Here is a 26,104-nt window from a genome sequence, read left to right as displayed (position 1 = left end):
GCCTTTCCAAATATCAGACGTCTTGTATCCTCCTCCTCCTCCTCCTCCTCCTCCTCCTCCTCCTCCTCCTCCTCCTCCTCCTCCTCCTCCTCTACTTCCTCTTCCTTCCTTAGTTCTTCATCCTTGTCCTCTACTTTCTCTTCCTTCTCCTTTACTTCCTCTTTCGTTTCCTTCAATTCCTCCTTCGTCTGTATTTCCTTTTTTCGTCTCCTCCTCCTCCTCCTCCTCCACCTCCTCCTCTCCTTCCTCTTCCTTTCTTAGTTCTTCATCCTTGTCCTCTACTTTCTCTTCCTTCTCCTTTACTTCCTCTTTCGTTTCCTTCAATTCCTCCTTCGTCTGTATTTCCTTTTTTCGTCCTCCTCCTCCTCCTCCTCCTCCTCCTCCACCTCCTCTTCTACTTCCTCTTCCTTCCTTATTTCTTCATCCTTGTCCTCTACTATCTCTTCCTTCTCCTTTACTTCCTCTTTCGTTTCCTTCAATTCCTCCTTCGTCTGTATTTCCTTTTTTCGTCCTCCTCCTCCTCCTCCTCTACTTCCTCTTCCTTAGTTCTTCATCCTTCCCCTCTACTTTATCTTCCTTCTCCTCTTCTTCCTTTTCCGTGTCCTTCAATTCCTCCTCCTCCTCCTCCTCCTCCTTTATTGTCGACATAATTCTCCCCCATCGGAAGCGGACGAAGAAAATGACGAATGGGTACTTTTTTGTTGGTTTTTATGGCGAATGATTGTCGGAGAGAGACTCAAGGAAATTATTTGGACAAAGAAAGATTTGGGGCGGCGACAGAAACATGAGGAATGGGGACGGCGATAAAAACAAACAAATGTACCAAGTAAAAAAGATGTAGGAGAAATAGATATAGGTTATGGGGTTGTAAGAAGAGTGAGCCGGGACAAAAAGACGAAGATAGGATAAAATGTGTGTTGCAATGTATAAGGAAAAGACAAAATAGTTCTGGGATAATAAGAAGAATGTGAAAAGAAATTAAGCATCAATACATAATAATGAGGAGAAGGAAGAGAAAGTAGAGGAAAAGGAAGAGAAAGTAGAGAAGGAAGAAGAATTAAAGGAAGAGAAAGCAGTAGGTCTCGAAGTAAGGCAGTGGTATTAAAATGTTCCCTCATGAGTAAGATAGAAATAAAGGAAATACTAATGAAAAAAAAGAATATCCATAAAATAAGACTTGCCGAAACAAAGAATTCAATAATCAAAGGCGACATAAACACTAGTAATACCGATTAATGGCAGAGTATAAACTTAAATAAAATAGAGTAATTACAGGTTAGCGATGATGAGAGTGGAAGTAAAACGAACAATAAAACGAGTAATTGATTTGATGAGAATAAAAGCAAATGATGGCAGCGACGATACCGGAATTTAACCCGTCCGCTGCGATTGGCACGGATTTCGCCTTCACTGGTGGCCTGGTAACATACACTCCCAGGTCTTTCTCTGCCTCTGTGGTGGATAGTGGAGTGTTTCCCATGTGGTATTGGTGTGCTGGATATCCCTTCACTGGTAGCCTGGTAACATACACTCCCAGGTCTTTCTCTGCCTCTGTGGTGGATAGTGGAGTGTTTCCCATGTGGTATTGGTGTGCTGGATATCCCTTCACTGGTAGCCTGGTAACATACACTCCCACGTCTTTCTGTGCCTCTGTGGTGGATAGTGGAGTGTTTCCCATGTGGTATTGGTGTGCTGGATATCCCTTCACTGGTAGATGGTAACATACACTCCCAGGTCTTTCTCTGCCTCTGTGGTGGATAGTGGAGTATTTCCCATGTGGTATTGGTGTGCTGGATATCCCTTCACTGGTAGCCTGGTAACATACACTCCCAGGTCTTTCTCTGCCTCTGTGGTGGATAGTGGAGTGTTTCCCATGTGGTATTGGTGTGCTGGATATCCCTTCACTGGTAGCCTGGTAACATACACTCCCACGTCTTTCTCTGCCTCTGTGGTGGATAGTGGAGTGTTTCCCATGTGGTATTGGTGTGCTGGATATCCCTTCACTGGTAGCCTGGTAACATACACACGTCTTTCTCTGCCTCTGTGGTGGATAGTGGAGTGTTTCCCATGTGGTATTGGTGTGCTGGATATCCCTTCACTGGTAGCCTGGTAACATACACTCCCAGGTCTTTCTCTGCCTCTGTGGTGGATAGTGGAGTGTTTCCCATGTGGTATTGGTGTGCTGGATATCCCTTCACTGGTAGCCTGGTAACATTCACTCCCAGGTCTGTTTCTGCCTCTGTGGTGGATAGTGGAGTGTTTCCCATGTGGTATTGGTGTGCTGGATATCCTTTCACTGGTAGCCTGGTAACATACACTCCCAGGTCTTTCTCTGCCTCTGTGGTGGATAGTGGAGTGTTTCCCATGTGGTATTGGTGTGCTGGATATCCCTTCACTGGTAGCCTGGTAACATACACTCCCAGGTCTTTCTCTGCCTCTGTGGTGGATAGTGGAGTGTTTCCCATGTGGTATTGGTGTGCTGGATATCCCCTCCCAAGGTTCAGGACTTTACATTTTTCTTCATTGAATTGTAGCAGCCACTTTTTGTTCCACTCCTGTAGCTTGGTGATGTCTTCTTGTAGGAAATCCGCGGTCAAGAGGTTTAATGAAAATAATAATTACAGGTCAGCGATGATGAGAGTGGAAGTAAAACGAACCATAAACCGAGTAATTGATTTGATAAGAATAAAACTAAATGATGGCAGTGAAGGTACCGGAAATTAAGAGACGACGACCTCAACTTTGCAATACGATCGTACTCTTCTCGTATCCTCTTCGACAACGACGTAATGACCCGCGGAAGGAGAACGGGAAAAGGAGATAAACGACAAGAAGAGGGAGATGAAAGGGAACAGTAACGAAGAGGAGGTCATCCAGTGGGGTCGAAGAATTAAAAGGGAAGAGGAGAAAAACAGGAAGAGAAGTAAGGGAACTGCAGAAGAGAGGTCATTCAGTGTGGCCGAAGAATTAAAAGGGAAGAGAAGGAAAACAGGGAGAAGAGAAATAAGGGAACCGAAAAAGAGGTCATCCAATTGAGCCAAAGGAGGAAAAGAGAAAGAGGAGAAAAACGGGAAGGAGAAGAGAAATAAAGGAACAGCAGAAGAGAGGTCGTACAGTGAAAGATTAAAAAGAGTAAAGAGTGATAAACAGTAAAAGAAAGGCAAGGGAGTCAGATTATCGTTCATTAGAGAAAGATGATTAACTATACGAAGAAACGAAAGGAGAAGAATAGGAAATAGTGAGAAATAGTGAAAGAAAAAGAAAAGAGAATTAAAGGGCATCGTTCACTGGGGACATAAATTAATATACGAAGAAGGGAAAGGAAAGGAAAAAAAGAAAAGTTAAAGAAAGTGAAGAAAGAAGAAAAGAAAAGGTACCGGAAAAAACAAGTGAAGGGAAGCGATGGAGTTGAAAAGAAATAAGACTTAAAAATAAAAGAGTAAGAAAGATTCAGAAACAGTAAAAATATGAAAATAGAAAATAAAGAAAGAGCAGAAGAAAAGATGTAAGAGAGGAAAACAAGAGAAGCGAATATACCAGAAGGAGCAAGAGAGAACATTTGTCAGACACAGAAAAAGATGGAAAAGGAGGAAACAAGGTGAGGAAAGAGAGAAAACGAGAAGAGAGGGAAAGAAAATTAACAGGAGGTGGAAATGGGGTGGTACATCATGCCCGGAATAAGAGGAAAGAGAAGGAAGAGATTGAGAATAGACGGAATAAAGGAAAGGAAGAAGAAGAGAGAAGAAAAGAGAGAGCCATTCATTACCCGAAGAGAGAACAAGAGAATCCGAACGGTCAGGAGGTGCAGAGAAAGAGAACATAATAAGAGAAAGGAGGAAGAGAAAAGTAAAGAAGAAAGAAAAAGTTTTAGGATAGAAATAACGTAAAATATATTGGTCGTTCGTCAAAGGGAAGAAAAGAAGGAGTAAAGAAACAACGAAGAATATAAGGGAAAAAAACTGCATCAATTACTTGTTCATCAGAGGCAAGGAAAGAATGGGAAAGATGAAGAAAAAGATGATAAATAATAACATAAAGGAAAGAGCAGAAGAAGAAAGGGAAGAGAGACGTTATTCAGTGGCAAAAGAAGAGAAGAGAAGAAAACGAGAAGGAGAAAAAGAAAGTAGAAGAAAGTGAAAAGAAAGTGTGGAAGAAGGGAGACAAGTGAGACGTTCTTTAGTGACAGAGAAAGAGAGGAGAAAAAATAACGAGGAAAGGAAAGAGAAAGAGTAAAGAGAGTGTAAATAAAGAGAGGAAGAAGAGACAGAAATTGAGCATCCATGAGAACCAGTAAAAAGAAAGAACGAGGAATGAGTAAAAAAAATAAGATAAGAAGACAGTAAAGAAGATAAATAAAAGAAAAAGCTGGTCGTTCGTAAATAGCAAAAAAGAGCTAGGAAGGAAGATAAAGAAGATAAATAAGATGGAAAGAAAATCGTTCATCTGGAGCAAAAAAACAAAAGAATGAGGAGAAAGTTTTGAGGATAGGAAAAAGAAGAAAAATAAATATGAAAGAGAGAAACTGGGCGTTCGTATGAAACGGAAAAATTAACTCGAAAGGAAAACATGAGAAGAGCAGATAATAAAAGAGAAATACTAAAAAAAAAAGGAATTGGTCGGTCATAAGAAGATAAAAAAACACTCGAACGGGAGAAACAAAAATACATAAAAGAAAAAGGAGGAAAAGAGGAAGAAGAGAATACATGTTAAACGAGGGAGCAGAGGACACTAAGTTCAATCAATCATTACATACGTACTAAAAACGAATACTAGAAAATGCAGAAAATAAAAAAAAAGCAGATCAGACCGAAGAGGAGCAGTAGCAGGAGCCATGAAGAGGGTCGTTGGTCTAGGCTGAGATGGCTAATTGAAGAGGTCACCTGCCTAATGACCCGACATGACCCTCCCCGTGTTTGTAGCCCACTCGATGGTCAACCTCTCGTTACGCTTTGTTAGTCCTACTCGTAACTAAAAGAGGGGGGATGGTGGGGGAGAAGGAGGAGATGGTAGCGGTGGTTGTGGTTGGGAGATGAGGGCATGGTGGCATTGGTGGTAGGGATGGCAGGAGGTGGTAGTGGGTGAGGTGGAGATGGTGGTGATGGTGGTGGGTGAGAGGAAGAGATAGTGGTATTGGTGGTGGTGGTGATGTAGGAAGGTAAGAAAAGATAGAAGAGGAGGAGGAGAAGGTAGACAAAGTGGACGTAGAATTGGAAGAGGAGAAAGAACGAGAACCAAAACAAGTAGACGAACAATAAAAGAAGGATAAGAAGGAAGTAGAGTGGAAAAGAGAATAAGTAGAAGAAGAAGAAGAAGAAGAAGAAGAAGAAGGAAGAAAATTATAAAAAAAAAAGATTAAAAGAGTACAGAGAGACGAGCAGAAGTAGGAGAAGAATGAGCAATAAGAAAATAACATGAAAGAAAGAAAAATGAATGGTTTTAATTATCTTTCCTTTGTCTTCATTTTTCTTCATTTACACGTTCATATAATAATTAACATTCCTAGCAATAATCAGGAGGAAATTACATATATTTTTAGAATCACACAAATGCAGCTGCGATTACATATACAATTATTAAGATTATTTACCTAAAGTTATATTTGTTTGAGTGCGTGTGGTGGAATTTTAGACAGTATTAAACTTGTCCAGAGAGAGAGAGAGAGAGAGAGAGAGAGAGAGAGAGAGAGAGAGAGAGAGAGAGAGAGAGAGACTGACTGACTGAAAAAAATGAAAAATAAGAAGAAAGAAAATAATGAAAGAAAGAATGATGGAAAAGGTTAGAAAAATGAAGATAAAAAGAAAGAAAAAGAAAAAAATAGAATGAAAGTAAGAAAGAAATGAGGAAATAAATGAATAAATATATAAAAAAGGAAAGACGGAACAAAATGAAAGACTGAAAAAATGAATAAAATGAAAGAAAGAAGAGAGAGAGAGAGAGAGAGAGAGAGAGAGAGAGAGAGAGAGAGAGAGAGAGAGAGAGAGAGAGAGAGAGAGAGACTGATGACTATGGCGGTTAGTTAGAGCAACACCATCAGTGAATACCCGCTTGATCACACATTCACACACCCTAACACACACTTTTAATCAACACAAAAAACAAATTCCACTCCCCCGCCCCTTGTCCCTGCCTGCTCCACCCCGAACACTCCTCTCCCCTACCTCCTTTTTTCCTCCCCACTCCTTTCCCCTTTCCTGCTCTCCCTCATCCTTGTCCTGCCTGAAACTTTTCCTCTTCTCTCTCTCCCCTTTTTCCTCCCCACTCCTGCCCCGTTCCTGCTCTCCCTCATCCTTGTCCTTCCCCCTTCCTGTTCTCCCTCATCCTTGTCCTCCCTGAAGCATTTCCTCTCCCCTCTCTCCCCTTTTTCCTCCCCACTCATTCCCTCTTCCTCCTCCTCACTCCCTTACCTTAACCAACCCCACCTACCTCTTCCTCCCTCTTTCCCAAACCACTGCATTCCTCCTCACTCCCTTCCCTTCCTCTCTAACCCCTTACCACTCACACCCTCCCTCTCTCCCTCTCCCCGCCCTCTCCCCCTTTCTGAAATAAAGATTTTCCTCATTCATCCATTTTCCTCACTACACTTTCCAGCTCTTATTTTCTTTTCTACCTCTTCCTGTTATTCCTCCTCCTCCTCCTCCTCCTCCTCTGTAACCTCTTCCCTCATTCCTCTTCCTCATACACTAGTCCACCTTCCACCTCCTCCACACTCCTCCCCTTCCTCCTCCTCCTCCTCCTCCTCCTCCTCCTCCTGTTATTCCTCCTCCTCCTCCTCCTCCTCTGTAACCTCTTCCCTCATTCCTCTTCCGCATACAATAGTTCACCCTCCACCTCCTCCACACTCCTCCTCCTTTTCCTCCTCCTTCTCCTCCTCCCTTTCCCCCGCCTGTGTATGCATGTCCGAGGTACGTTAGAGCATTCGTGTTGCGTTACCTGTGAACTCACCTTGATTACCGTGTCCAGGTGAGTGTGTTGGACTGCGACACTCTCCCTTTTCCCCCCCTCTCTTTCCCTCCTACCCCCGACCTTCCTCCCTTTCCTCTCTTCCTCCCTACCCAGCCTACCTCTGCGCCGGGTCCACTCTCACTGCCTGCCTTCCCTCGCCTTCCCCTCTCTCCCTTTCCCCCCCTATCTCTTTCCCTCCTCCCCCCGACCTTCCTCCCTCTCTTCCTCCCTACCCAGCCTACCTCTGCGCCGCGACACCCTCACTGCCTTCCTCCCCTCACCTTCCCCTCTCTCCCTTCCTCCTTCCCTCCTCCCTAACTCTAAGCCGCTTCCACTCTCTACCCTCCTCCCCTCACCTTACCTCCCCTCTTCCCTCCACCTTCCTCCCTTCCCTCCCTGTCTCTGCGCCGCGTCCACTTTCTCTCTCTTCCCTCCTCCCTTCCCCTTCCCCTCTCCATCTTCTCTCCCTTCCTCCTTGCCCACCTACCTACCTCTGCCGTTACCCTCCCCCTGTCACCTTCCCCTCTCCCTCCCTCCTCCTCCCCCCTCCCCCCCTCGTCACGTGCGCCTCGTCCCCTCGTTTAGCTCGTCTCCCCTCGTTTGGCAGCGAAAAAAAAGTGACAGGTTAGATGGCTCCCGCGAAAAATACTACTGCAGCTCTTTACTTCATTGCGTGTGTCTGTCTGGCTGTCTATCTCTGTCTATCTATCTATCTATCTATCTATCTATCTATCTCTCTGTCTATTTTTCTGCCATTTCTCTCCATAATTTTTTTTCTTTTCCTTATCCTCCACCTTCCTAATTTCTGTTTTACTCCTTTTTCTTCCATTTTCCACCTTTCTGCTTTTTTTCGGTTACCACTTAAACTCTAATTCACGTTTCTCTGCCTGTCTGTCTATCTATGTCTATCTATCTATCTATCTATCTATACCATTTCTCTCCACTAGTTTCTTTCTTTTCCTGATCCTCCACCTTCCTAATTTCTACTCCTTTTCCCTCCATTTTCCACCTTTCTGCTTTTTTTTCGGTTACCACTTAAACTCTAATTCACGTTTCTCTCCCCATTTCAACTCTTTCCTATTTTCATAATCCACCATCTCTATTCCACTCGACCTTCTCTCTCCTCTCATCTCCTTACTCCCCTCCATTCGTGTAACCGCTTCCACCCATTCCTCTTCCCTTTTCCTAACCCTCTTTGCTCATTCTCATCCACTTCCTCCACCTATTCTGCACCCTATTCCATCTTGCTATCTCCACTTTACCTTCTTTCTTGGCCCCCTTTCTCCTCTAACGATAATCTCCCTTCCTCTTTCGCCGTCCCTTCTATCCCTTCTTAACCTTATTTTCCCTTCCCCTCGCTTCCTTTCCATTCCTTTCTTTCCTCTTCCCTCTCCCGTTTTTTCCCTTTACTTCCCTGTTTGCTTCATTTTGCTCTACCTATTCTCTCCCTTCTTTTTCCTCCCCTTTAGTATTTTGCTCTTTGTTTCCTCTCGCTTCCAGCTCTCATTTTCTGGTCTGCATATCTCTTTCTTTCCCTTACCTTCAATTTCATTATATTCCATTCCATTCCATTCCATTTCATTCCATTCCATTCCATTCCATTCCATTTCATTCCCTTCCCTTCCCTTCCCTTCCCTTCTCTTCCCTTCCCTCCCCTTCCCTTCCCTTCCCTTCCCTTCCCTTCCCTTCCCTTCCCTTCCCTTTCCTCCTCCTCCCCACCCCCCCCTGTCCCCCCAAGATGCGGTGTCCCCACGAGGAGGAAAAATTGGTGTCCCCACGAGTAGGGAGCGAAGGAGAAGGGGGGGGAGGGGGGGGAAAGCGGCCCGCATTGCAGAGTTTAAAGGGGAGTAAAGCGTGACTCCTCCTCCTCCTCCTCCTCCTCCTGGGAAGTGAAGCGAAGCCTCCTCTGAGGGAAGACATCGATGCGTCAGAGAGACATAGAGATAGAGATGGAAGGAGAGAGAGAGAGAGAGAGAGAGAGGGGGTTAAGTATGGAAATAGGAGAGAGAGAGAGAGAGAGAGAGAGAGAGAGAGAGAGAGAGAGAGAGAGAGAGAGAGACAGACAGACAGACAGACAGACAGACAGACAGACAGACAGACAGACAGACAGACAGACAGACAGACAGACAGACAGACAGACAGACAGACAGACAGACAGACAGACAGACAGACAGAGACACACAGAGAGGGTTAAGCATGGAAATGAGAGAGAGAGAGAGAGAGAGAGAGAGAGAGAGAGAGAGAGAGAGAGAGAGAGAGAGAGAGAGAGAGAGAATGAAAAAAGCAAGCGCGCAGCAAACTTTTGACAAGTATTCAATCCTCATCTTCATTCAACTTTTTGCCCAAGTTAGATTGCTTCACTCTTATTTAGGTGTGTTTCCCCCGCGGGCCGTAGCCAGGCAGGCGCGTAATGACTGCTGGACCCGCCGCCCCTGGGGACTGCCGGGCTGGGGGGAAGGGCTAGGGGGGCTGGGTCCGAAGCTAAGAATGGAGCTAAAGCGAGCATTGAGGTAAGAGGTGGAGCAGGACTTTCTGATACTGAGTTTAGGGAAAGCAGAGACAATAGCTGAGGTTATGGACGAGTGCAAGGGAAGGTCTGGGGTGTGAAGGAATGCTAGGGACAGGTACAGACATTAGCCAAGGAGGTAGAGATCAAGGCTGGAGATGAGCTAAGATTGTGGATGGAGTGGAGCTGGGATATTAGAACCGGGTCAGAGACATGAGGAGTACTGGGATGGGTATGAACAACAAACTGAATTGAAAAGGGATGGAACGTGTTAGGGAATATGGATAAGACAAATGACACCGTTGCCAGATTATCGTACTCAGAGCATAGTATTTACCGGTGTCTGACGCCTAACTATTGCCAAGAAACATCAGGATCTAACTCTTTTAACGGTAACAATAAATGAGTTTCGTTATTGGAGTCCAGAAGACGGTTTTGGGGTAGGAAGTCGGGAAATATAAGCGGCTGAGAACGACAATCTGGCAACGTTGACAAGGGATATCAGAGTGGATAGAGGGTGGGCTGGTCAATAGGTCATGGATGTGGAGATTACTTAGACAGATATGGACGCGAAGTGGGGAGAGTGGGAAGGAACGGGTTAAGGATAAGGATAGAACCAGGGATTTGAGACTGGCTATAGGACTGATCTAGGGTTAGGAATATGGAAAACTCTGCGACAGGTACGGACAGGAAATGTGGGGAAAGGGAATGAACGAATTAGGGAATAAACCAAGGCCAGCATTCTCAAACATTTCAAGGCTTACACGCCCACAATTGATAAGGCTTTGGTACAGGTTGTGGTGAAATTTCTATGGGTAGTTTTATGAGTAGGGATAATTTGATAAGGCTTCTGAACCATGAACGTGAAAACACTCATGGTAACCAGACTTTGAAAATATTTGGTGTGAGAACCGAACGTGTCTGAAAATACGGAGCCAGCGATCTTAGACTGGATAGGAGGTATGTTGGTAGGTATGAGGTATGAGTATGGATAGAGAATGGACTGGTGCAAGGATGAGGGATTTGAAACTGATTAGGAGGTGGACTGGTGGATGGGGGCAGGACTTTATAACTGTCTAGGAGATGGACTGAAATTAAGACTGGATAGAGGATGGACTAGTGCAAGGATGAGGGATTTGATACTGACTAGGTGGACTGAGGGATTGGGTCAGGGCTTTGAAACTGTCAAGGAGATGGACTGAAGAATATGTTATGGATTGGAGACTGGCGAGAGGGTCGACAGTTTGATGTGTCGCGGCGGAACTGGAAGATATACTGTTTATGTCCTGTGGCGAGGAACAAAGGAAGGGAATGAACAATTACACACATCAAGGAAGGGGAAAAACTGGTGAGAGGAAATGGCGGTGAAGGAGAGGGGCCAAGTGGAGGTGAGGAGGAGGTGGAGGTTAATGAGCTCCTATTTTTCCATGAAACAATAAAAGAAGAAAACGCAGCTCTGAAATTGCATGGGTTTATACTCCTGCCTCGCTCTCTCTTTCCTTCCTCGCGGGGAGAGAATACAATGTCGGAGGGAAGTAAGAAACAATAATACAGATACGAATCAAAAGGAAAGAAGTCAAGGAGAGAGAGAGAGAGAGAGAGAGAGAGAGAGAGAGAGAGAGAGAGAGAGAGAGAGAGAGAGAGAGAGAGAGAGAGAAAGAAAGAAAGAAAGAAAGAAAGAAAGAAAGAAAGAGAGAGAGAGAGAGAGAGAGAGAGAGAGAGAGAGAGAGAGAGAGAGAGAGAGAGAGAAAGAAAGAAAGAAAGAAAGAAAGAAAGAAAGAAAGAAAGGAAAGAAAGAGAGCGAAGGAAACAAAGAAAGAAAGAAAGAAAAAATAAATGAATGAGAGAGAGAGAGAGAGAGAGAGAGAGAGAGAGAGAGAGAGAGAGAGAGAGAGAGAGAGAGAGAGAGAGAGAGAGAGAGAGAGAGAGAGATGGGGGAAAAACACAACCTTTGATAGATGAGAGAAAGAAACGAGGTAAATCACAAGCGCGTATGATGAGAAAGACGTCTCGTTGAGGATCGTAAATGAATAAGAGAAAGCTCATTTTCGTCCTTATTATTAGTCCACGAAGCGATGAAGTCCACTGCCTCGAAAAGAGAGAAAAAAAAAAGAATCCTCGCTATTATACTCCGTCCCCCTCTCTATCTCTCACTCGCTCACTCACTCTCTTTCACTAACTCTCTCTTTCCCGTCACAAAAGAACACAAATGAAGGCTCGACAGAGATGAATAGGAATTTTAAATGTTCATTACATGCAGCATTGCTCTTTTTTCCTCTCATTTTTGTTGTCGAGTGAACCAGCCAGCCGCGAGGTCGAGGAGACGAGAAAATAAACCAAGAAAATAAAGAAAATGCGAAGGGAAAAAAAGGAAAATAGTTAACCGGCCAAAAGGACAGCCATGAAAAGAAGGAAAAATATTGAAAGCAGGAAATTTGAGAGAAAGAAAGGAGGAGAAAATATACCAAGAAATGAAATAGGGAGAGAGAAAGGAGGAGAAAATATACCCGGAAAAGAAAGAGAGAAAAAGAAAGGAGGAGAAAATATACCAAGAAATAAAATAGGGCGAAAGAAAGGAGGGGAAAATATACCAAGAAACAAAATAGGGAGAAAGAAAGGAGGGGAAAATATACCAAGAAACAAAATAGGGAGAAAGAAAGGAGGGGAAAATATACCAAGAAACAAAATTGAGAAAAAGAGAGGAGGAGAAAATATAATAGGAAAAGACAGAATGAAAAAAAGGGAAAAAAAGGGGAATGCTTAGCTTGTCAAAAGGAAAACTATGACGACTGGAAGAGAAAAAAATATTAAAAGAAACAAAGTAGAGAAAAAAAGGAGTAAAAAAGGAAATTCCTGACATTTTCTCTCATGGCTTCTCTGTCCTTTTCTTTTGTGTGTGTGCGTTTGTGTGTTTCCGCGTTTTTATTTCCTTGTGTTTTTATTTGCATTGCGTGACCTCGATTTGCAGGTTCTAATGTCAACAACCTATTTTCTCTCTCTCTCTCTCTCTCTCTCTCTCTCTCTCTCTCTCTCTCTCTCTCTCTCTCTCTCTCTCTCTCTCTCTCTCTCTCTCTCTCATTTCTGCGGTCGGGTGGACAGACGGCTCACAAAAAAACGTTGACTATTTCTCTACGCGTCCTTAATGTGCTTTTAAGACATTTTTCTGTCGTGAACAAAGGTGACATTTTACAGGGAGAAGGAAGGAAGAGAGGAGGAGAAGGAGGAGAAGGTACGAGAGAGAGAGAGAGAGAGAGAGAGAGAGAGAGAGAGAGAGAGAGAGAGAGAGAGAGAGAGAGAGAGAGAGAGAGAGCACTGGCTTTATTGGTGGTGGTAGCGTCAACCCCCGCCTGACCTCCTGTGTTGTTTCATTTCCCAGACTTTTTTCCCCTCCGGCGACTTGCACAACTCTGCTTTTGGGCGGGGAAGGGACGGGGGGATTAAAGGGGAGCGGGGCAGGGGGTGAGTGGGGTACGGGGGCGGATCGGGGGTAAGGGAGAATCACAGAGGTATATAACTCTGTGGGGAGAATAGATAGGGATGGCGTAGTGACTAAAGGAGAAAGGAAAGAGAAATGAGTTTAGGATAATAAGGGGTCGCTAAGGGAAGAACTATATAGACGAGCCAGGGAAAGAGAAATGCTATAGGAATGGGTAGTGTGCTGAGGAGAGTAAGGGTTGCTGAGGGGAGAACAAAACGAGCCAAGGAGAGGGAAATGGTAAAGGGACGAAAAGTGAGCTGAGACTTGTAAAGGGTGACTAAGGAAAGAAGAAGAAGCCAAGGAAAGGGAAATGGTATAGTTATGGGATGTTAGGCGGATACTGATGAAAATGGGGAGAGGCTAGAACGAGGTTGGATATGAAAGAGTGACGGGGAGATGGGAAGAAAGGAAGGGATAGGAAAGGGAAAGTACTGGGAGAGCAAGGGGCGAGAGCGGGGTAGGAAATGAAAGACTGACGGAAAGATGGCAAGTAGAAAGGATGGGAAGAAAGGAAGGGATAGGAAAAGGAAAAGTACTGGGAGAGCAAGGGGCTAGAGCGTGGTTGGAAATGAAAGACTAACGGGAAGATGGCAAGGAGAAAAGGAAAAGCTGGGAACGCGAAAGGAACCTGAAGAGAAAGGGGCAAGAACGGGGTTGGAAATGAAAGAATAACGGGGAAGTAGGAATAGGAAGGAGGGGCTGGGAACGGGAAAATGTTTGTAAGAGAAGAAGACTCGGACGCCAGGAGGGGATTGTATTCGAATTGGGTGGGGACTGCACGGGGACTTGGAGGTCATTAACTGCCTTTGTGTGTCTCGTTGGGAGTTTTGTTGCTCGTTGTGGAAGTAATGGTGGTGGTGGTGATAGTAATAGTAAGGGTAATAGTAGCAGTAGTTGTAGAGGTAGTAGATATAGCAGTAGTAGTTTTGTAATGTGGTATTTGTGGTGGTGGTGGTTGGCCTGTGTTTCGTGTAAGGGATTCACACCCACTACAGACGAGGGGGCAAGGGTGTCACTCGAAGGCTTCATGCGCTGTAAGCTCTTCTCATAGTGATTATATATATTATCAGGAAAAAAAATTGGATAGATAGTGAAACGTGGCAGAACGAGACCGTGGAGTTTGTCGCGAGCTCTGAGGCGAGGCGGGTAATGGCGGAGAAGTGTAATGCGATATTTTACGACATTACTGTTGTTATTATCTTCTTCTGTTACTTCTTTTTCTTTTTTTTCTCCTTCTTCTTCTTCTGATTATTATTATTATTATTATTATTATTATTATTATTATTATTATTATTATTATTATTAGTTGCTATTTTTCTAGTTTAGCTTCTTTTTTTCTTAATTGCTGTCGTTTTGCTTCTTCTACATTATTGCTTTGTTCTGTTTCTTCTTTTCTATCGCTCTTTCTTTTTTTTAATATATCATTGCTATACTTTTCTTTTCATCTTTATTATTGTTATCCTCCATTGTTTTTTCCTTATTTTACTTTTCATCTTTTTCCTTTTCTGTTTTTCCTTTTTTCTTTTTATTTTGTTGCTATGCTGTCTAGTCCATTTTTTTGGTTTTCTCTTTCACACAAGTTTCCCTGCATGTATATTTTTTTTCAGTCAGAGGCCATTCACTTCCATTATCGTTCATTACTCACGCCTCACTCGTATTCGATAACTTCAACTTTACAGGTTTCGCGGATTTTCCATTCCTCCTCTTCTTTCCTCTCCCTCCTGTTATTTATCGTCTCATCTCTCTCACTTACCCTCGTGTTTTTTTCCTTTTCCTCTCTCTCTCTCTCTCTCTCTCTCTCTCTCTCTCTCTCTCTCTCTCTCTCTCTCTTCTGTAATTTATGTCATTGGTATAATTTTCCACCTCCTGTAACTCTAATCTCCTCCTTCATTTTTATCTCTCTTCCTTTTCTCCTTCATTCATCCATTCCTGTTTATTGTCTCATTTATCTCTGCTCCCCTGCTCTTTCCTCTCTCATACTTTTTATGGTATTATTATTTTTTCCTCCCTTGTCATCTTCCTTCTTTATTTTCATCTTCCTTGCCCTCTTTTACTTTTTATCCCCTTCATCTATCTCCATTCCTACCTTCCTTCCTTCCCTCTTAACCCCGAGTTTTACATCTTTTCTTCCTTAGTTTTCCCAGTCCCTCCATCTTTTACCTTTCTCATCCCTCCTTTGTCACTCCCTCCCTCCCTTCGCTACTGCAGGACTTATAAACTATGTGAACAACTTTACTACTAACAATAAACAAGACACACTCACATGATCACGGCACGGACTTCCACACTGACACGCAAGTAAACAACAGAAAAACAATGTACTCCAGCAGACAAAGGGTGCAGAGTGTCTCGCCAGGTACTCTGAATAGTCCTGGGAAGCATTGGCTGGCACGAGGAGTCAGGGCACACAGCTGACCGGTCACAGCCGACCCTAACTCTGGCTGACGCTCCAAGGAAGCACGGTTGATTCGACACTGCCGGCAGGACAAGGCTACATTACTTTGAAGTCCGGAACAGGACACATCTGACAGGCCACAGCTGGCAGGACACAGCGAACACGACTTCACAGACAGTGTTGCCAACTTCAGCAGAGCGCCGATGTTCCTTTGCTCCATCAGGTCAGCTTGCATTGATAATGAAACTGGATCATCGGTTTGGATTCAGGAAATGGGACCAGGACTCCTGTTAGGCCCAAGAAGGAAAAGTAGATTAGGTGCCAAGGACTGGAATGGGTAGTCCAACAACTGGAAAAACAACAATCCCATTTATGAGCTAATAACTGTGAATTAGGAATCGTTAACACACCAGGAAGTTGACTTTATGACCGCAATAACGACAACCAGGGCAATAAACACAACCACGGCTCACGACTCTGCCACAGGAACTTACTAGAGCGATGCGCACTCCATCACTACAAGAAAGGAAAAGCTACCAGGGTAAAGGGCAAGGCTTCATCTTACCGTCCGTTCATACAGGAAATACTCCGGTGAGACACGTGAACCAACACTCAACTCATATTCAAACAGAGAGAGAGAGAGAGAGAGAGAGAGAGAGAGAGAGAGAGAGAGAGAGAGAGAGAGAGAGAGATTATATAATTAAAAATATGAAACAGGAAAAAACACAAGTTAGGAACCCCTTCTCCGGATGTGTGGATGTGACTTATCATACTGAGGGGTGCATCCAGCCGTGTGTGTGTGTGTGTGTGTGTGTGTGTGTGTGTGTGTGTGTGTGTGTGTGTGTGTTATCAGGAAGCGTTTTTTGTGGTTGAGGAAGGAAGGGGAGGCGTGAGGGGCATTTTTTGAGGAGGGGAGGAGGAGGAAGAAAAGGAGGATAACATGGGGAGAAAGAAAATAGAAAATATATTAATAACGAAATTGATAAAAAAAAAGATGAATTTCAGGAAAACTAAGTCATTGAATAATAAAGTATATATATGAAACACATTTGAGAGAGAGAGAGAGAGAGAGAGAGAGAGAGAGAGAGAGAGAGAGAGAGAGAGAGAGAGAGAGAGAGAGAGAGAGAGAGAGAGAGAGAGAGAGCGCCACTGCCGATAAACAAAAAATGCCACTAAAAATAAATGAACTGTAAAGGAGATACGGAAATATACGAATATAGGAACTGGCAGAGAGAGAGAGAGAGAGAGAGAGAGAGAGAGAGAGAGAGAGAGAGTCCGGAGTCTCTCACTTTCCACCTCTCCCTTTCCCGTGATCCACAGTACTCTCTCTCTCTCTCTCTCTCTCTCTGATCCCTTCCCTTTCTCTCCCTCTCCTCCCTTCCCCTCTATTACCTCTCCATTTCTTGTCTTTTTTTTTCTCTCCCTTTCCTACCCCTTCATACCCTTCCATTCTTTCTCCCTTACAGCTTTTCTTCCCCTCCCCTACTTTCTCCCTTCCACCACCTCTTCCTTCTTTACATTCTTTCTTTTCCTCTCTTATTCCCCTCCATCCTTTCCTTCCATTCTCCCTCTTCCTCTTTTTTCCCCCTCCATCCTTTCCTTACATTTTTTCTCTTTCTCTCTTCTTCCCTTCCATCCCTTCCTTCCATTCTCTCTCTTCCTCTTTTCTTCCCCTCCATCCCTTCCTTCCATTCTTTCTCTTCCTCTCTTTTCCCCTCCATCCTTTCATCCATTCTCCCTCTTCCTCTCTTTCCCCTCCATTCTTTCTCTTCCTCTCTTTCCCCTCCATTCTTTCCTTCCATTCTTCCTCTTCTCTTCTTCCCCTCCATCCCTTCCTTCCCCTTTTTCTCGTCCAGTCTTCTTATTTTTTCTCTTTGCTATTATTTATTTCTTTATTCCTTCATTCTTCTCCTTCATTCCTTCTTTCCATCCCTAATTTCCTGCTTCTTCCATCCCTTACAAGCTAACTCTTTCCTTCCCTGCACCCGACGGGCTGACATGACTTCCACCGTCACCTCTCCTTCTCCCTCCCTCTCTCTCTCTCTCTCTCTCTCTCTCTCTCTCCCTCCCTCCCTCCCTCATTCCTCCGCCAATAAACGTCACAAGGGAGTCGGTTCATCACGGCTTCGGCGACGTTGACAGCGAAGGGCAAATTTGTGTATCCCTCTTCCTCTTCCTCTTCCTCGTCTTCCTCCTCCTCCTCTTCCTCTTCCTCTTCTTCCTCCTCCTCTTTTTCTTCTTCCTCCTTCTTGTTCCTTTTTCTCATGTTTTCCTCCACTTTCTCTTCCTTATTCCTCTTTCTCTTCTTCTCCTAACCTTCCTTTTCCTCTTTCCCCTCTTATATCATTATTTCACTACTCCCTCGTCCTCCTCTTCGTCCTCTTGCCCCTCCTCTTCCCTTTCATTAGCTACTCCTCCAACACGCACACACACACGCACGCACATACACGCACACGATAATACAGTCATGCTCACTCTCACTTTCACACACGCACACAGGAATGCACAATCACTGAGAACCGTTTTTTTTTTTTCGTGTGTGTGTGTGTGTGTGTGTGTGTGTGTGTGTGTGTGTGTGTGTGAGGCAATCTGACTCCTTACCTGCCTGTCTGTCACTCACCTGTCCGTTATTATTTGCACACACACACACACACACACACACACACACACACACACACACACACACACACACACACACACACACACACACACACACACACACCAATATACACACAAAATCGAATGCTCTGAGGGAGGAACATTCTTTTCTCAGTGTGTGGAAGAGAGAGAGAGAGAGAGAGAGAGAGAGAGAGAGAGAGAGAGAGAGAGAGAGAGAGAGAGAGAGAGAGAGAGAGAGAGAGAGAGAGAGAGAGAGAGAGAGAGAGAGAGAGAGAGAGATACGGAGGGAGAAAAGGTCTGGAAGGATTTGGGAAAGAGAATAGGATAGGGAAACAGGGAAGGAAGGAGAGAGAGAGAGAGAGAGGGAGGGAGAGAAGTAGAGAAAGAAAGAATGGAAAGAGGAATGAAGATAGGAAACTGCGAAGGAAGGAATAGGAGAGAGAGAAACGAACCAAGAGAAGGAGGAGGCGTGCGTGAGAGGGAAGATGAACAAAGGAATGGGAGAGAGAGAGTGGAAGAAGAGCAAGAGAGTGAGAGAAGTAGAGAAAGAAGGAATTGAACGATGATTGAAGACACCGAATAGCGAATAAGGGAATAGCAGCAAGGGGAATAAAAGAACAGGAGTAGGAATAGGAGAAAGAGTAGGAGGTGAGAGGGAAGATAAAAATAGAATATAAAGAGACAGAGGAGAGGGGAATAGAAGGAAACGTTTGGTACTTAATAGAGAGAAAAGGGAGGAGAAGAAAAATAAGAAGAGAAAGGGAAATGGGTGAGGTCGATAAAGGGAGAGAAGAAGATATAATAGAAGTGATGAAGAGACATTTGTAACAGAAGGGAAGGAACACGGAGGAAGGAGGGATGGAGATGGAGGGGAGATAAGGAAATGGAGGAAGGGAGGGGAGCCAAGGAAATGAAAGTGAGAAGGAAAGAATGACAGGGAGGGAGATAAATAGGGAATAGAAAAAGGGAAAATGGGAAGAAAGGGGAAAGATAGAGACTGAGAGAAAACAAGGAATTGGAGGAGGAAAGAAAAGATTGATGATAAGTAAGTAAAGGGAAGAATGAAATAAAGAAGAAGAGCAGGAATGGAAAAAATTGTGGGAGGAAGGAAGGAATAGGGGAAAAGAAGAAAGTAGCTGAGGATAGAAAGTAGAAAACGTAAGGGGATTGTGGAATGAAAGAAAGCCAGCAGAAAGGAAGAAAGGGAAAGAAGGAAGAGAAGAGTAATGGAGGAAAGAAAATAGGAAAGACAAGGGAAATTGTGGAGAGAAAGAAAAGAGAGGGATTAATGAGGGAAGGGAAAGAGAGATGGGAAGGGAAATGGTTAGTAGCTTAGGGAAATTATGGAGAGAGAGAGAGAGAGAGAGAGAGAGAGAGAGAGAGAGAGAGAGAGAGAGAGAGAGAGAGAGAGAAAGAGGGATGGAAGAAGAGAAAAGAGTTGAACAGAGAAATAGAAAAGGTTATGAAAATTGTGGAGAAAGAGAGAGGAAGGAAAGAAAAGAGAAGGAGGAAGGAGAGAAGGGAAAGGAGGAGGAGGAGAGGGAGGAAGGGGGAAACTAGGAACATAAGGCAAATCTATTTATCTTAACTTTTCCGTCGCGGAGTTTGCAGCAAAAATCAAAGAAAAGGAGAAAGAAAGAAAAATCACGAGGATATCAAATCAACGCAAAAAAAAGACAAGAAAACCTAAAAATAAATGAGGGAAAGTGACAGCGAGAGGCAAATAAATGAGACGGGGAACAGAAAGCTGGAAAAAAAGGAAGAGGAGGAGGAGGAGGAAAGAAGAGGAAAAGGGGGATAAGAGAAAGCAGAGGAAAAGAGAAATAAAGTTACGAGAGAAGAGAAAAGAAGAGAAATCCTCAGGTGACTTAACTTCCTGAGAAACTTTAAATCCCGGAAAAATTAGGAGACTGAAACACACACACACACACACACACACACACACACACACACACACACACACACACACACACACACACACACACACACACACACACACACACACACACACACACACACACACACACACACACACACACACACACACACACACACACACGCTCTAAAAAGGCAAGGGACGTTGAAAAGGAAGAAGAGAAAAATATATAAAGAAAATTAAGTACACACACACACACACACACACACACACACACACACACACACACACACACACACACACACACACACACACACACACACACACACACAATTTTAAAAGGAAGAAGAAAAAAATATATAAAGAAAATTAAGTACACACACACACACACACACACACACACACACACACACACACACACACACACACACACACACAGCAATCTTTTCCCCCTTTCCTCCCTTTCCTTCTCATCTCTCCCTTCGTCCCCTTCCACTTTATTCCTTTATTTCTCCCTCTCTCCTTTTTGATCCCTTCTACTCTTTGCTCCTATCCTCTTTTCCATTCCACTCTTTCTTTCCTCCTTCCCAATCGCTTCCTTTCTGTTTTATCTTTTTTTTTCTTTCAGTTCCTCTCCACGCCTTTTTTTTTTCTTCCTCGTCTTCTTTAAACATCATCTCACACTCTCTTATCTCTTTACTTGTATTTCTTTTCCTTATCTTCTCAAAGCCTGTCTCACTCCAAACTTCATCTCCTTTCTCATCATTCTTCATTTTTCTCACTTCTCCTCTCCTTTCCTCTCCATATTTTCTATACTCCTCTCTCCTCTCCTCTCTTCCATTCTCCTTTCCTTCCGTCTTTCTTTCTCTCGCGGCGAATTCCACAAAAGTTGCACGACTGGAAACAAGTGGAAGTATTCGAGGCAGAGAAAGAGCAGGAGGAGGAGAAGGAAGAAGAGAAGGAGGAGGAGAAGATGATGATGATGAAAGTGGAGGTAGGCTCTTCCTCCTCCTCCTCTTCCTACTCCTCCTCCAATCCGTAGATCCTCTCTGATTCCTCCTCCTTCCTGACAGCATCAAAACCTTACTCTTCATTTTCCTTTCTTTCTTTCTCACTTTTTCTTTATTTTTTTTTCCTCTTTTTATCAGCTTTTCCTGTGCTCTTGCGACTTTACTTATTGTATTTTTTTTTGTTTATATATTTACTAATTGCATTCTACTTTTCTTTCCAGGTAAATTCCAAGTGACTCTTTTTGCGAGGAGAGAACGGAAACAGACTGAGCTCTTGGTAAGTGTTGAGAGAGAGAGAGAGAGAGAGAGAGAGAGAGAGAGAGAGAGAGAGAGAGAGAGAGAGAGAGAGAGAGAGAGAGAGAGAGAGAAATAAAAATAAAAAAGAAAGAGCGAGAGAGAAAAATAATGATCGAATGAAGGAAAAAAGAAGAAAAGAAAGAAAGAATGAGAGAGAGAGAGAGAGAGAGAGAGAGAGAGAGAGAGAGAGAGAGAGAGAGAGAGAGAGAGAGAGAGAGAGAGAGAGAGAGAGAATACTCTAATGAGAGAAAAATCTTATACTTTAAAGAAAATATATATTCACAACTGTTGTTATCATGAATCGATAAAAAAAAAACAAGAACGAAAAGTTTAAATGAGAGAGAGAGAGAGAGAGAGAGAGAGAGAGAGAGAGAGAGAGAGAGAGAGAGAGAGAGAGAGAGAGAGAGAGAGAGAGATTCTTAGACCCCGCCAGAAAGGAATAACTGAAGGGGAATGAAGGAAAAGAGCAAAGGGAAGAAGAGGAGGAGGAGGAGGAGGAGGAGGAGGAGGAGGTGGAGGTGGTGGTGGTGGTGGTTGGGAGTGTATTGGAAGACTTGAGGAAGAAAAAGAAGAATATGAAAGTAATGATAAGAAGAAGACAAAGAAAAATGAGAAGAAGAAATTGTTGGGAAGAACGAGGAGAAGGAATGGAAGAAGAAGAAGAAGAAGAAGAAGAAGAAAGAAAGAATGAAATAAAAACAGATCAAGAAATTGAATAGAGGGAATGATAGAACTGAGAGGAAGAAAAGAAAGCAGACGAAGAGGAAGAAAAAGAAAAAAAGAAGAAGGAAAAGAAAACTAAAAACGCAAAAAAAAAAGAAAAATCCAGTGATAATCATGATGAATGGAGGAGGATACCGAGAAGGGACAGGAAGAGGAGGAGGAGGAGGAGGAGGAGGAGGAGGAGGAGGAGGAGGAGGAGGAGGGTTGAACGGAAACGGAAATTGTCTGAGAAAAGAGAGGATGAAAAGAAAGAGAACCACAATGTAAAGGGCAAGACGAGGACCAATTGTTGAGAGAGAGAGAGAGAGAGAGAGAGAGAGAGAGAGAGAGAGAGAGAGAGAGAGAGAGAGAGAGAGAGAGAGAGAGGGGGGGGGGGTAGTTGTGTGGGTCTCCGTCGCCAAGATGAATGGTCGCAAAACACGACAAAGGAGGAGAAGGAAGAGGAGGAGGAGGAGGAGAGGAGGAGTAAGAGGGCTTAGGGCAAATCCGTAGAAGAAAATTAAGTAGTTTCAGTAGTAGTAGTAGTAGTAGTAGTAGTAGTAGTAAAAGAAGGAGGAGAATTGGGACGAGGACGAAAATGAAAGTCAAGAGAAAAATAAAGAAAAAAAAGAAAGGAAAAAGAAAGAAAAAACTACATATATTTAAAGAGAACGAGTAGAAGGGCGAGATGGATTTGATGGAGCAGGAGGAGAAGGAAGAGGAGGAAGAGAAGGAAGAGGAGGAGGAGGAGGAAGCAGTGGTGATGGTGACGTTCTTTTGTTTTTTACCTCCAGAAATACGAAAGGGAGGAGGTAATGATCTGTATAGTCGGTTCAGGAGAAGTTTCTGAATCCGTCTCGTTTGCTTTTTTGTAAGATAATTTGACCCTCTAATCCTTTACCGTTTTCTCTCTCACAAATTGAGAGAATCCAAGATAAGAAGAACCGCAAAAAAGGAGAATGCGAGAGGATCAGAAAGCAGAGATAAGAGGAGAGAGACAAGATAAGAGAGGATAAGAGATTGAAAATGCAAAAAAAAAAAATAATAATAATAATAATAATAAAAATAACACGGAGAAAAGGAAGAAGATAAGTAATTGAAAATGTAAAATAATTGGGTAATACAAAAAAAAAATATAAGAAAACAACAAAGAAGAGAAACGGTAATAAAGCAGAAAGAAGAAGAGAAAAAAGGATAAAAAATAGAAAACACAAAAGAAAAGGATAACACTAAAGAAAAAGGAAGAAAACAACGTGGAAAAACAAAACAGCAAAGAAGAGAAAAAGTAAAAAAAAAGCAGAAAGGAGAAGAGAAAAAAGGACAAAAGATAGAAAACACAAAAGAAAATGATAACACAAAAAAAACGTAGAAAAACAAAACAGCAAAGAAGAGAAAAAGTAAAAAAAAGCAGAAAGGAGAAGAGAAAAAAGGATAAAAGATAGAAAACACACAAAAAATAACACTAAAAAAATAATAAAAATGGAAAAGAGAATAAGACGAAGGAAGAGGAAAGAGAGGAGGAAGGAAAAATAGCAAAAGATTGAAATTGGGCAACAAGAGGATGATACGCACGAAAATATAAAAAAAAATACATGAAAAAATAAAAGAAAAAAAAATGAAAGAGGAGGAAAGTTGAAGAGGAAAGAAAGGTGGCGACAGTGAAGGTGAGAGTTATTTCAACCAGGAAATTTGATGGCACCAGATATCCTGCTCCCCCCCCCCCCTCTCCTACCCCCCTACCCCCCTCTACCCCCCCTTGCTCCCCCTGTTTTCCAGCATTACCCCAACACTCGGCAGGGACTGTATCTCTTGTTTTGATCTCCTCCTCCTCCTCCTCCTCCTCCTCCTCCTCCTCCTCCTCCTCCTCTGCCAGCAACCGTATCTTCGTCACTGATCTCTTCCTCCTCCTCCTCCTCCTTCTTCTTCTTCTTCGTTTTCCATTATTATTATTATTATTTTTAACTTGGTATATATTAATAGTGTTATTATGAGTAGCAATAGCAGACTCTCTCTCTCTCTCTCTCTCTCTCTCTCTCTCTCTCTCTCTCTCTCTCTCTCTCTCTCTCTTAATAAGCCCCTCACAAAAACTAAAACTCGTAGAAATCAAGACAGCCCGCTCCCATTTTATCTATTTTCTTTATCTATCTCTTCTACCATTGTCATCTCCCTTCCCCTTCTCCTCCATCTCCTCGTCCCTCTACCCCAAAAGAAGAAACATTATAGAAGGCAAAAAAAAAAAAAAAAAAAATAGGGCATATCACTGCGGGACGTCGGAGGAGAAGGAGGAGGAGGAGGAGGAGGAGGAGGAGGAGGAGGAGGAGGAGGAGGAGGAGATCGTGTTGAAAGGAGAGGAGAGAAAAAGAAAGAGAAAAACTGTGATGACCAAGCAGCATACAGATCTGGGGACCCACTTTTCTTTTTTGAGAGAGAGAGAGAGAGAGAGAGAGAGAGAGAGAGAGAGAGAGAGAGAGAGAGAGAGAGAGAGAGAGAGAGAGAGAGAGAGAGAGACGCGGAGACAACACGGCCGGAGCCAATGAGGTGTGAGGAGTTGAGAGGCGGGAGGAAACGTCAGCAATTGGAGGAAAAAGGGAGAAGGAAATTTTGCGGACGGTAAGTAGCGGGTGAAAGGGGAGGAGGAAGAGGAGGAGGAGGAGGGGGAAGAAGAAGAAGAAGGAGGAAAAGAAGGAGGAGGCTAATGGTGTTTGTGTGGAAGAGGAGGAGGAGAAGGAGGAGGAGGAGGAGAGGAAGAGGGGTAAGGAGTTAGAGGAGAGTGTAAAGAAGAAGAAAGAGGAGAGGGAAGAGGGAGAGTAAGGAAGAAAAAAGAAGAATGGTAAAAGAGAAGATAGAAAATTAAAATTAGAAAAAAAGGGAAAGAAATAAACATAATGGAAAATTAAGTAGGAAGAGGAGGAGGAGGACCAGGAGGAAGAGGAGGAGGAGGAGGAGGAGGGCAGAGGAGGGATGGAAGGAAAAAAGAACCGTGACCAAGAAATAAAGGAAGTAAGGAAGGAGGGAAGTAAATGAACAGGAAGGGAAGACGTTGTGTTTTAAGAAGGAGGAGGAGGAGGAGGAGACAAGGTGAGAAGGGTAAAATGACGTGAGTGTATTCAGTAGTATTTTCCGTGGGTGTGTATGTGTGTGTGTGTGTGAGAGAGAGAGAGAGAGAGAGAGAGAGAGAGAGACAGACAGACAGACAGACAGAGAGACAGACAGACAGACAGACAGACAGACAGACAGACAGACTTCTACGACAACAACTGGCAAGGAATCAAGCCTCCATTAAACTTTTCCCAGCCGGCGTTTCCTCGTCGCTTATACAAACAGTAGAATTATACTTGTATATGCAAAGGAATTTAAGATGCAAACTTTTCACGTTCTTGTTGAATTTTGTGTCGTCGGGCTCCCTCTCGCTGGCTGGCTGATGGCTGGCTGGCTGGTAAGTTTTATCCTGCTGGTTGGCTGTCTGGCTTTTTGTCTATCTGTCTGTATGTCTGGCTGGTTGGCTGTCTAGTTGGTTGGCTGGCTAATGAGCAGGCCGGCAGGGTGGCTGGCTGGCTGGCTGGCTGACTGACTGGCTGGCTGGCTGACTGACTGACTGGCTTGCTGGCTGACTGATTGGCTGGCTGGCTGACTGGCTGGCTGGCTGGCTGGCTGGCTGGCTCGCTGGCTGACTGACTGGCTTGCTGGCTGACTGATTGGCTGGCTGGCTGGCTGGCTGGCTGGCTGGCTGACTGACTGGCTTGCTGGCTGACTGATTGGCTGGCTGGCTGACTGACTGGCTGGCTGGCTGGCTGGCTGACTGACTGGCTTGCTGGCTGACTGATTGGCTGGCTGGCTGACTGGCTGGCTGGCTGGCTGACTGACTGGCTGGCTGGCTGGCTGACTGACTGGCTGGCTGGCTGGCTGAATGACTGGCTGGCTGGCTGACTGGCTGGCTGGCTGCCTGGCTGGCTGGCTCGCTGGCTGGCTGGCTGGCTGACTGACTGGCTGGCTGGCTGGCTGACTGACTGGCTGGCTGGCTGGCTGGCTGGCTGGCGGGCCGTCTCTGTACACGACAAGTTAGTCTCCAAAAATCAAAATTAAACCGAGAAAATCGGCTTAACGCAGCTTTTCGTCTCGACAGTTTTCACCCCAAAAATCAAAATTCGTTTTGTGGAATTCAACTCGTGTGTGCGTTTACCCCCTCCCCCAAAGCACCCCCCTTCCCCCAAGCACCCCCCTCCCCACAAGCACCCCCCTCCCCACAAGCACCCCCCCTTCCCCCAAATCACCTCCCCTT

At 44.1% G+C, this 26,104-nt stretch overlaps 1 protein-coding gene and 1 long non-coding RNA gene across 3 annotated transcripts in view; both read left to right on the top strand.

Annotated features, from left to right (window-relative positions):
* The first annotated feature begins 647 nt into the window (after positions 1–647).
* On the top strand, positions 648–4,984 carry LOC126980724 (uncharacterized). 2 transcript variants are annotated; one of them, XR_007733472.1, is made up of 3 exons: positions 648–1,636; positions 2,127–2,225; positions 2,325–4,984. It is a non-coding gene; the product is annotated as an uncharacterized LOC126980724 (long non-coding RNA). The 2 variants fall into 2 exon arrangements; XR_007733473.1 differs by lacking the exon at positions 2,127–2,225 and adding an exon at positions 1,834–1,932.
* Positions 4,985–21,061: 16,077 nt separating this feature from the next.
* LOC126980723 (leucine-rich repeat neuronal protein 2-like) overlaps positions 21,062–26,104 on the top strand; it is a 170,186-nt gene continuing 165,143 nt past the window's right edge. Inside the window, exon 1 of the mRNA XM_050830999.1 lies at positions 21,062–21,103. The gene's annotated coding sequence lies outside the window, so the exon portion shown is untranslated. The remainder of the gene's footprint in view (positions 21,104–26,104) is intronic.

Source organism: Eriocheir sinensis, chromosome 45 (assembly GCF_024679095.1).
Source record: "Eriocheir sinensis breed Jianghai 21 chromosome 45, ASM2467909v1, whole genome shotgun sequence".
Classification (NCBI taxonomy): Eukaryota; Metazoa; Arthropoda; class Malacostraca; order Decapoda; family Varunidae; genus Eriocheir; species Eriocheir sinensis.
Note: the sequence above shows the minus strand (reverse complement) of the source record. Positions and strands in the feature narration are given on the sequence as shown.